This window comes from Vicugna pacos, chromosome 27, assembly GCF_048564905.1.
Source record: "Vicugna pacos chromosome 27, VicPac4, whole genome shotgun sequence".
NCBI classification, from domain to species: domain Eukaryota; kingdom Metazoa; phylum Chordata; class Mammalia; order Artiodactyla; family Camelidae; genus Vicugna; species Vicugna pacos.
The window spans coordinates 3,209,279-3,219,246 of NC_133013.1; the positions used below are offsets into that span (position 1 = coordinate 3,209,279).

General features: G+C 46.2%; 1 long non-coding RNA gene across 1 annotated transcript; it reads right to left on the reverse strand.

Annotated features, from left to right (window-relative positions):
• Nucleotides 1–9,089: 9,089 nt before the first annotated feature.
• LOC140689672 (uncharacterized) lies at nt 9,090–9,501 on the reverse strand. Its single transcript, XR_012064700.1, has 2 exons — nt 9,428–9,501; nt 9,090–9,340 (listed from the first exon to the last, which is right to left on the reverse strand). It is a non-coding gene; the product is annotated as an uncharacterized lncRNA (long non-coding RNA).
• Between the last annotated feature and the right edge of the window lie 467 nt (nt 9,502–9,968).

Sequence of the window (9,968 nt, forward strand, 5' to 3'; positions counted from 1 at the left end):
GCCTAGTGGTATCGCCTTGGCCCACCCTCTTCTGCTTGTAAAAGTCTTCATTTTGCACAGCTCCTTTCTATCTGCTAAATTGAATGCTGCCCAATTCATGACTCTTTGAAGAGAGCCAGTAAGAGCTTTAAAATTTACTCAGCTGAATTTTGTTACATAAAAGGGGTTAATACTATACCCACATTAAGATGTAAATAAATACACAAGAAATATACCAACCAAGAGAGGTTGCAGATGCATAAGTGTGTCCTGAGGGTTATATTATGTCCCAGACTTCGTGCTTTGGACTTTGAGGAGGCAGGAGCTGAGCCCTGGAAGCACACTCTCTCCTGTAAACAGGGTCGGGCAGATGTGGGAATTCTGGGGAGCATATTCTGAGCTCTTCAATGGGCCCCAGAGAAGATCATCAAGTTCACAGGTTTAGAGCAGGCAGAGAGCTAGATATGAGCAGAGAAAGGGGGGTTGGGCCAAATAGAGGGAAACCATACATCTTGTCAAGAGCAGGGGTCATTGGGCAGACAGAGAAAAGCAGGAACCTCTGGACTGATAAGAAATCACACATTTTGGGGTGACAGGTGGCCTGGAGGTTGACAAAGAAAGGTGGGAAGAGGCAGGAATCTCCAGTGTCCAAATGTAACCGTTTGCTCATTATGCCTTCATTACAATAAAATTAGCCTTGCAGATTAGAAGTACCCATCATGCACCCAGACTGTGACACTTCTGATCCAGACTGAATAAGGACAAAAACCCCTCCTCCCTTCGGGAAGATGGGGCTGGGATGGAAGTAAGGGAATAAGACTCCAAAACCCCCCTCCCCAGTGAACATTCTGCCCATTCATTTTCACACCCATGTAACCAACTTGCCAAAGAACTCAGGGCAGCCGCTCACCTGAGCCTGCCCGCTCTCCCCTTGAGAGCACACAATCCATCCCTTAATAAGTTCTCACTTTACTTTCTTGACCTCTGTGTCTTGTCTCTGAATTCTTTCTGGATCAAGGCAAGAACCTAGCACCAGCAACAGTGGAGCTAAACACCCACCTCAGTGCCTATGGGAGTGTAAGACTAGAAGCTCACCCAATGAGCATACAGCAACTCCGTTCTAAGTGGTCCACATAGCAGGGTGTGTTGGGAAGCCCAAAGAAGATGACCCAAGACTTACCCTCTAGGATGTTTTTGTAAGAAGTAGTTGCTAGACTTAGAATGTCGATAATGTGCCCATTGATTCCTGATTTATCCACATAGAAAAACCTGGTATCTTTGTCACTTTTTTTCACTCACAATCTACATCTAATCAATCATGATGTTCCCTTGAGGTGACCTTCTAAAGAGTTCCCCGGCCATCCCTTGCTCCCCTTTCTCACTACTGATACAGGAAAATGGGGCATGAGAGGATGGCCATGTCCCAGGTCCCAGGTGAGTCCCTGGGATGCACCCCATCAAGTGAGGGTCCTTGGCTTCGCACAGGAAAGAATTCAAGAGCGGAGCCACAGTAGAGTGAAAGTAGATTTATTCAGGGAGATGTACACTCCATAGACTGAATGTAGACCATCTCCGAAGGCGAGAGAGCGAGAGGTCTAGGAGATACACATTCTGTAGAAAGAGTGCAGACCATTTCAAAAGGCAAGAGAAAAGCAAAGGGGTTTGGAGCCTCTTAGTTTTTATGAGCTTGGTAACTTCATATGCTTACAAGTGGAAGGACTGTTCTAACTACTTTGGGGAAGAGGCAGGGATTCCCAGGAACTGGGCCGTCACCCACTTTTTGACCTTTTATGGTCAGCCTTGGACTGGTCGGTCATGGCGCCTGTGGAAGTGCCATTTACCATGTTAATATAGTACACTGAGCCTACAAGGAAGCTCAAGGTCTCCTGGGAATTGAATTCTCTGCCATCTTGGTGCTAATCACTGTGCCACAACTTTAATGGCTGTGCCCTGCTGTCTCAGTTGTAGGAGATAAAAGTGAACACTGAGTCGGTAAAGAGGGGGACTCTGGGATTGGAGTAGGCTTAAGTAGCAGTCCCCAACACATCTGCTATGACTTCCCCACTACTCTGTCTATAAAGGCTCCTTAAATGGAGACCTCACCCCAGAAACCATGACTGTGCTCAAGACGTTTCCAGACCTTATCCCATGCTTCTCTTTATCTGACTGTTCATTCATCTTCTTCAATACCTTTTGTAATAAACCAGTCATCCAGCGAGTAAACGGGTTTTGTGAGCCTTGTGTGCCACTCCAGCAAACGAACTGAATTCACAGGAGGGAAACTTCTGATTTTCAGTTGGTTGGTCATAAGAACAGGTAACTTGAAATTGGCCTGAGTAGGGAAGAGGGGCAGCCCGTGGGACTGACACTGATCCACGTAGATGGTGTTAAATTGAGTTGAATTGAAAGACACCCAGCTGGTGTCACAGAATTGCTCAGCATGGAGAAAACCCGCACACATTTGGCGTCAGAAGTACCAGAAGTCAAGCAGAGTATTGAGAAGAGAGGAATGTTTTTCCCTTATAGCCGCCTTAAGTAAATCTTGGCCCTGAAGTGCTTCCCTTCATCCTTTGTTTCCATATTTACCCTTATTCAGTAACAGAAAATATGCTTCTCAAGTCTTATCCTTTTTCCACAGATGTGATTTCTCACTCTGTTTCATAATGAGTTAAAATGACTAGTGTTGTTCTGTTTCAGCACTTGCCCTCACTATAGCAACAATTGTATTGAACAAGTTTAAATTTTCCTGTTGGTTTTGTTTTTAATATTATGTTATTAATATTAAATACAATAATACATTGTCTCAACTCCCCACTTGGGAGTCAATACTCAAGAGACAAGTGTTGGTTGGAAAGGAAAGGTCATTTTACTCAGGAAGCCAGCAACATGGGGAGAAAGTGGATTCGTGCCCAAAAACTAACTCCAAAGGTTCTGCTCAACCATGAAAGATTTTAAAGGGAGAATCATTGGGGAGGGGGTCAGAGCCTCTGTTATCTTCCACTGTTTGCCAGCTTTCTTCTGATTGGCTGGTGGTGACGTAACAGGATGGCGCTCCAGGAACCTTGTGCTCAGCCTGAAGTCACCACCCTCCACCTGGGTGGGGGCCTTAGTTCCTGCAGGAGAACTCAGAGATATAGTTCTATGTGTTCCTTGAGGAGGAATCAGGCCCCTGCCCCAAGCTGCACTATTATTTCTTGACTGTTCCCCTTTGTCTCTGCACTCCCTCCCTTCCCTGATCAGCAACTGTTTGACTCTGCCCTTTGGAACTCCAGGAAGGTCAAGGAGGCTGAATGAAGCCTATTTCTTACAAACAAGAAGTGAGGGAACACAGAAAGGATTCGTACAAGAGAGGACCCCACAGGGTCCTGCTCCATTTCAATTATACAAATTTATGTTATCAACCATTTTTAAATGTTCTTAGGAAAGAGACAACATGGAAAAAACAATACAAATGTAAATCTCTTAACAGTAGAATTGTGGACAACTCTACCTTTCCTCTATACTTTTCTGTATATTCCAAATGCTGTTCAATGAGAAAAGATTACTTTTTATAGTCAGAATAAACTATGCTGACAAATCAGTCGAGTGCTGTTCCTCACTTTCTCCTCCCTTCCCTTCCTGTAGGGTGGGCTTAGAGCATGAGTGGGGTGGGAACAGCATCCACACAGGATGGTGGTTGATCATGGGGTTTGGGGTGCAGGATAATGGGGAGTTCCCTCTGGAGGGGTGACCTAGCCCGGAGTGTCAGAGGGCAAGCAAGATTAAGAAGGCTACTCCACCTGGCAGGAAGAGAGTGAGGGATGAGAGACTGATGAATACAGGGGGACTGGTCCTGTAGGGAAGTGTGTCACGAGTAACAGAAGACAGGCCCCTTACTACTGGGGAAGAGACTTACAAATGTGGAGAAGGGAGGCAACCTCAGTGAACTTTGTGATGCTGGACTGGTATTGGAAGGCATTGTTGTCCAAAAACGATGCCCCCACAACAGCCAAATGGAGAGGCAGAGGCAGAGTTCTGGGAGTTGGAAAGAACAGCTTTATTGCTTTGCGAGACAAAGGGAATCACCCCAGGCTCCTGCCTTGAAGACTGTGAGCCTGCCTTGGGGGGAGTGTCCTGGGGTTTTGGAGATAAATGGGAGCAGGAGGGTGATAACAATCAGGGTGTGAGCAGGGGCTACATTCCTTTTTCATCTTGATGAGAACTTGCTGCTGTTCCAGAGAATTTAGGAAGGTCTGCCCATTTTCTTGTGGTTATCAGCCCATGACCTTCTTTCAAGACCCCCTAGGATAAAAGGATAAGTTATTCTAAGAAAAAGAGTGCACAGGGTGGGGAACGTGTTCATCATAAGATCAGTGTAGCTAGAAGCACAGGCCTGGACAACTCGGTAGCCACCCCGTTAGCTTCCTACTCTTTCGGTATTGGTGTGAAGTCATGCTTTTCAGGACAGACAGATGGATAGATAGCTAGATAGACAGATTATAGAAGACACATAGCAGACAGAGAAAGCAATAAAGGCGGCAGTGGGTGTGTGTGCGCACATCTGTTCCCTGTCTCTGTCACCTAAAGGGCCCGGGAGCACCAGCACGCCATCACCGAGGAGCACACATCGCGCCCGCGCCGGGAAGAGCTGGCCTCGCCCAGAGCACAGGTCTGGCCTCTGCCCCTCTGGGAGGTTATCTCTGGGCTCCTGCAGCATTATGCCTGGTAGGATCCTCTTTGTTTGCCTGCAGGCCGTGGCCATGGTCGGCCATTAGGTTCCTGTCCCATTGCAGAAAGAATTTAGAGACAAGACACAGAGGTTAAGAAAGTAAAATGGGGATTTATTAAGGAGTAGACAGTACACTCTCAGGGGAAAGCAGGCAGGCTCGGGTGAGCGGCTGCCCTGAGTTCTTTGGCAAGTTGGTTACATAGGGGGTGAAATTGAATGGGTGGAATATTCATTGGGGAGGGAGGGGTTTGGAGTCATATTCCCTGATTTCCAACCCAGCTCCAACTTCCCGAGGGGAGGAGGGATTTTTGTCCTTATTTAGTCTGGATGGGAATGTCATGGCCTTGGTGCATGAGGGGTACGTCTAATCTGCAAGGCTCATTTTATTGAAATGGGGGCATAATGGGCAAAGGGTTATATTTAGGTGCTGGAGATCCCTGCTTTTTCCCACCTTTCTTTATTGGTCTCTTGTTACCACAGCGCACTTGTCACCACAAAATGTGTGATTTCTTATCGGTCCAGAGGTTCCTGATTTTCTCTATCTGCCCAGGGACCCCTGCTGTTTATATGATGTATGTTTTCCTGTCTTTGCCTGTGCGACTCCTTTTTGCCCAATTCCTGCATTTGGTCTGCATCCTCCTTCCTCTGCTCCTATCTAGCTGTCTGCCTGCCCTAACAATACTGGGCAGTCTAACAATGTGAGTTAGAGCCGGGGCTGGCCACAGCCATATCATCTTAGGGTGGGGGCTGGCTGTGCCAGAGAAACCAACAGTGTGACTCAGGGCGAGGGATTTGGGGTCACATGGTATAAGTGTAGCTGGAGACTGAAATCAACCCATGGGCAACCAGTGCATTAATCACGCCTACGTGGTGAAGCCCCAGTAGACACTCTGGACACCAGAGCTCGGGTGGCTCCCTTGTTGGCAACACTCATGTGTGCTGTTCCACCACCGATGCTGGAGCAGTCACCTGTCCTGACTCGGGGAGACGGCAGTGGGGGCCCAACATCTGGCCCTTCTCACTCTTTCCACCCGAGCTGATTTCAGTCTGTATCCCTTCACTGTGATCAGCTGCAACCCTGAGTACAGCAGCTTTCAGAGTGTGGTGACCTTGCAGTGAATTATCAAACCTGAGGGTGATCTGGGGACTCTTTAGACTAGTTGTGGGTATCAGAAGTCTGGCGAGTTTGGGGACAGTGACTCTAACTTTGTAGGTGGCCATGTCTCACAACCCATGCCATGCCTTCTCAGTACTGTATTCGGCTAAATGGAGCCAGAGCTCCTCAGAAAAAGGGCGGAATCAAGAGTAGGGGAAGGATAGTTACAGATGTGCTAAATTATCTTTCTCATGTCAGAAACCAAGTATGTGATCAAAGAAGGGTGAGAATATGTCAAAAAGACACAGAAATCAACTTGAAAAGGTTCCCTCTGGCCGAATCGGGGGATTTGATCTGTGCATCAAAGGAAATTAACAATAGTAGTGGATTATAACCTTCTGTAGAAGTCGGAAGCCATTGCCCACACAGATATAAATAAATAAATGCATTTTAAGTTTGATGAGAAAGGGATATTTCCATCGTTTCAAAGTTCTCAATTGCTCTGAGGTTTTACTCATGCAATTCAACACGCTAGCTGTGGATAGTTTTCTGGAGGCTGGAAGAAACACAGGACTTTTTTACTCACTGCACAGCAGGCAGCATGAGCTTCATGTTTCTCTTGGATACCCTTGTCCCCATGTCCCACAGGGACAAGTAGAAATGGCCCAGGTGGACACAGCACACACAGTGGGTTCATATCAGAGCAGAGGAGCCCTGTGCTTAGAAAACCCCAAACTTTTATAATGGACTGTAAGCAATTTTCCCCAAAGTTTGTGCCTGAGTGAAATGTTATCTTTAGTCCTCTGGATAGCAAACACAGCTGCCCTGTGCTCCGAGAAGAAACATATCTGTCTAACAAGGCTGTCTGCAAAGACAGGCCAGAGCTAAAGGGAATCAGTACCTCTCAGAGGTGCCGGAAATGTAAGAGAATTGTCTTCCAACAAGAATATTCCACGGAAAGTACTAGTCAAGTACAAAGAACTAATGGTGGAGAATCTTAGCTGACAACTTAGTCAAATGATTAACATGAACATTACCAGCAAGGATGCCTCCATCTGATTGGACGGAACAGGAAGGACACACATCCCTTCCGTGTTGTCCCAGCCAAACATCCAGCGTCAGATTCCATTCCTAAGGAGACCGCAGACAAACCCAGACAGAGGGACGTTCAGCCCCCGGAGTGCCCTGAGATCTTCAGAAGTGCTGAAGTCATCAAAGTCCCACAGAGGCTGAAGACCTGCTTCTGACCTAAGGAGGCTGAATGGGCAGGGCAGCCGAATGTGACACGTGATTCTGAATGTGGCCCTTTTTCTTTAAAGGATACTTGGGGACAACTGGGGGAAAATGCAAAGCCTAAGGACTTCAGGATTATGTACTAATGTTAATTTCGTGATTTTCTCTGTTGAATTGTGTTAAATTGATGGCAGGTAGGAGAGTGTCTTGTTAGGAATGTGGGAGGAGGTACACGGTGGGCAAGCTACCTGAAGTTGTTCAGGGAAAACAATTCTTTGTACTGTATTTCCAACTTTCCCTGAAGTTGGCCAAAGAATTGTGATCATTTTAAAATTTAAAAAGTTAATTATAAAGGTTTGCCATTTTTTATATGTAAAAAAGTATACACGCACATCGCTGTGAAAAAAGTATATTAAAGTGTGTTATCACCGGGTTATTTCTGGTGATGGGACAACTGGTCTTTTTCTTCCCCTGGCCTCTACTAGTCATATTTTACAAATTTTAATAATGAGCTGCTATTAATTTCACAACATGAAATGTACATGTAAGACACCTGGAGGTCCCCTGGCTGTAAAATCAGGTCCTCTGTCTGGGCATGATGGGCGGGACCCTCCAGAAGCCACATGCTCACAGCCTCTCCACCCGCAACCGCCAGCAGCTTCACCCACACCTGCATTCCAGCCACCCACCATTTCTAGCAGGTTCAACAGACTTCTTGGCCTGGTCTGTGCCTCTCTCATCTAGAATGGACTCTTTTCCTGCCCATCTAACTCTTTCTCCTGAAGTTTCTCATCAAGTTTTGTTTTCTCATGGAAAGCCCCCAGTTCTGGGGATCCTACCACGTTGGACTGTGCGAATCCTTCTGTGGTGTTTACTCTGGCGTCTTCATATTTGCCAGATTGTTCATGCTGCCCTCTGCCTGCCAGGGCAGGACCAAAGCAGGTGCTCTGTCTCATGGTCTTAACCACATCAACCCAGTTGTTGAAACAAGATTTGCCCCTAAAAGTGTTTGATGGATGGAACTAACATAACTATAATTATAAAACTCTGAGGACATCTACACATGCTGGTTTTGTTCCATTTATTCATTCCTTTGTCTAAAAAATGTTGCGAGCTGGGAGGGAAGACATTTACTTGGCCTCAAAGAGCTCACAGGGTAGGAGGTAAAATGAACCATTAACAGTTATCAGAGTTTACACTGTATAGCACAGGGAACTATATTTGATATCTTATTGCAGCTCATGGTGAAAAAGAATATGAAAACTAATATATGTATGTTCATGTATGACAGAAGTGCTGTGCTGTCCACCAGAAATTGACACAATATTGTAAACTGACTACACCTCAATAAAAAAAATTTTTTTAAATACTCTGAAGAAAAAAAAAACAACGTTATCAGAGAATGTGACAGGTGGTGCCTGTGTAGAGACACAGAGACAGGGGGCTGTGGTGGTGGGTGGGAGACTGAAGCCAACAAGACAAGTGACAAGGATTTGAAAACCCTGCCAGCTCAACACACCATAGCTTGAAGTATGTGTAAGAAAGGGGCCCACCACCCACACCATTTAAATTGTTTCTCTGCTCTCCTTTGAGCACGTTTCCCTGTGTCTGTATCCCTATGGGGTTGCTCTGAGGCGCTAATAAGTGAATAAATACAGCAGCGACTGGCCTGACCGCGGTCGAGGAACCCCTGGTGGCCCCTCCCGGAGCAAATGGTAGGGAGGTGGGGCCGTGGGAGTGTGCAGACCTGGCTTTTCACCTCTGCTTCATGTCTGTGGACATTCTCCCACCTCTGTTTTCTTCAAATTCCACAACTCTGGGAAAAGTTTGTGTCTTCTTTCCCACGTGTGCGGTACACTGACTGTCTTGTCTTGATACTGCCCTGAGCATCTTGGTATCTGTGCCGACCTTGGCAGGCGTCCACGGACCTCCTGATGTGGGGTGCACGATTAGTCAGGAATTCCGTGCTGGGGTGGGGATGGCTCATTGTGCTGAGAGAAGCAGGTCCCCAAAGGAGGCAGACATTAAAACACCTACTGAAAACACCAACATAATAAATAACGTATAGAAAAAAAAATTTTTAAGCTAGTGATTTTTATGTTACAGAACTGCTCTCCTTTGTGGTGTCGGTTGTATTTTTAGCTTGGCTTTGATGACTGAGCTGGAGACAGCTGTTGCCACAGCCCGCGAGAGAGCGCGGCGCACGCCGTCATCACGTGATCGGGGAGAGGCACCGTCCCTGAGCCTGCATCCCTGCATCCTTTGTCGCCGTGGAGCTGCCTTCTCCAGTTGTTCCGGGCATCCTCTCATTAGTTATCCCAGTGCTGAAAAAAAAAAAAAAAACAACAAATCTTCTAGCCAGGTTTCTGATTTACACGTTAAATCTATTATTCAATGATAATGTTTCTTACAGAGCTGCGTTAATTAAAAGCAAGCACCACAAGAAACCTGTCACTTCGAGTGTCATTTGTCACCACAACCTGATGTTCTTTCCTTTGCGTCATTTTTAGAACTTTGGTTCCCATGGCAACCCGTAGCCTCTTTTATATATAGCATCACTTATATTCGGTTGGTTTATTCCCCCCCCCCTTTTTTTAAACCATCAGGAAGACAAGCTGTTTTTTCTTCTTTTAACAAAGCTCACAATGTGGTGGGATAACCAGGCATAATGATAGGGTGGTCCACAAAGGAATATTACATGTTAAATGAAAAATTATCTTACATCTGTATATTAAAATGCTCTGTTTAAAAAATAAAATCTCAAAGAAGTGTGTCCAGGTTTAAGGTCCCAGGTAGTGGTACATTAGATGTCAGTAACCCTAGGATTAATTAGCATCCCTTACAACAGCAAGCAAGGAAATCCAAGCATGCAAAACAAGCGGTACTCAGCCTCCAGGAGCTGGCCCCATCCGCTCAGGGCTCAGCCGGGCTTCTACGAGCTTCCCCTGCACT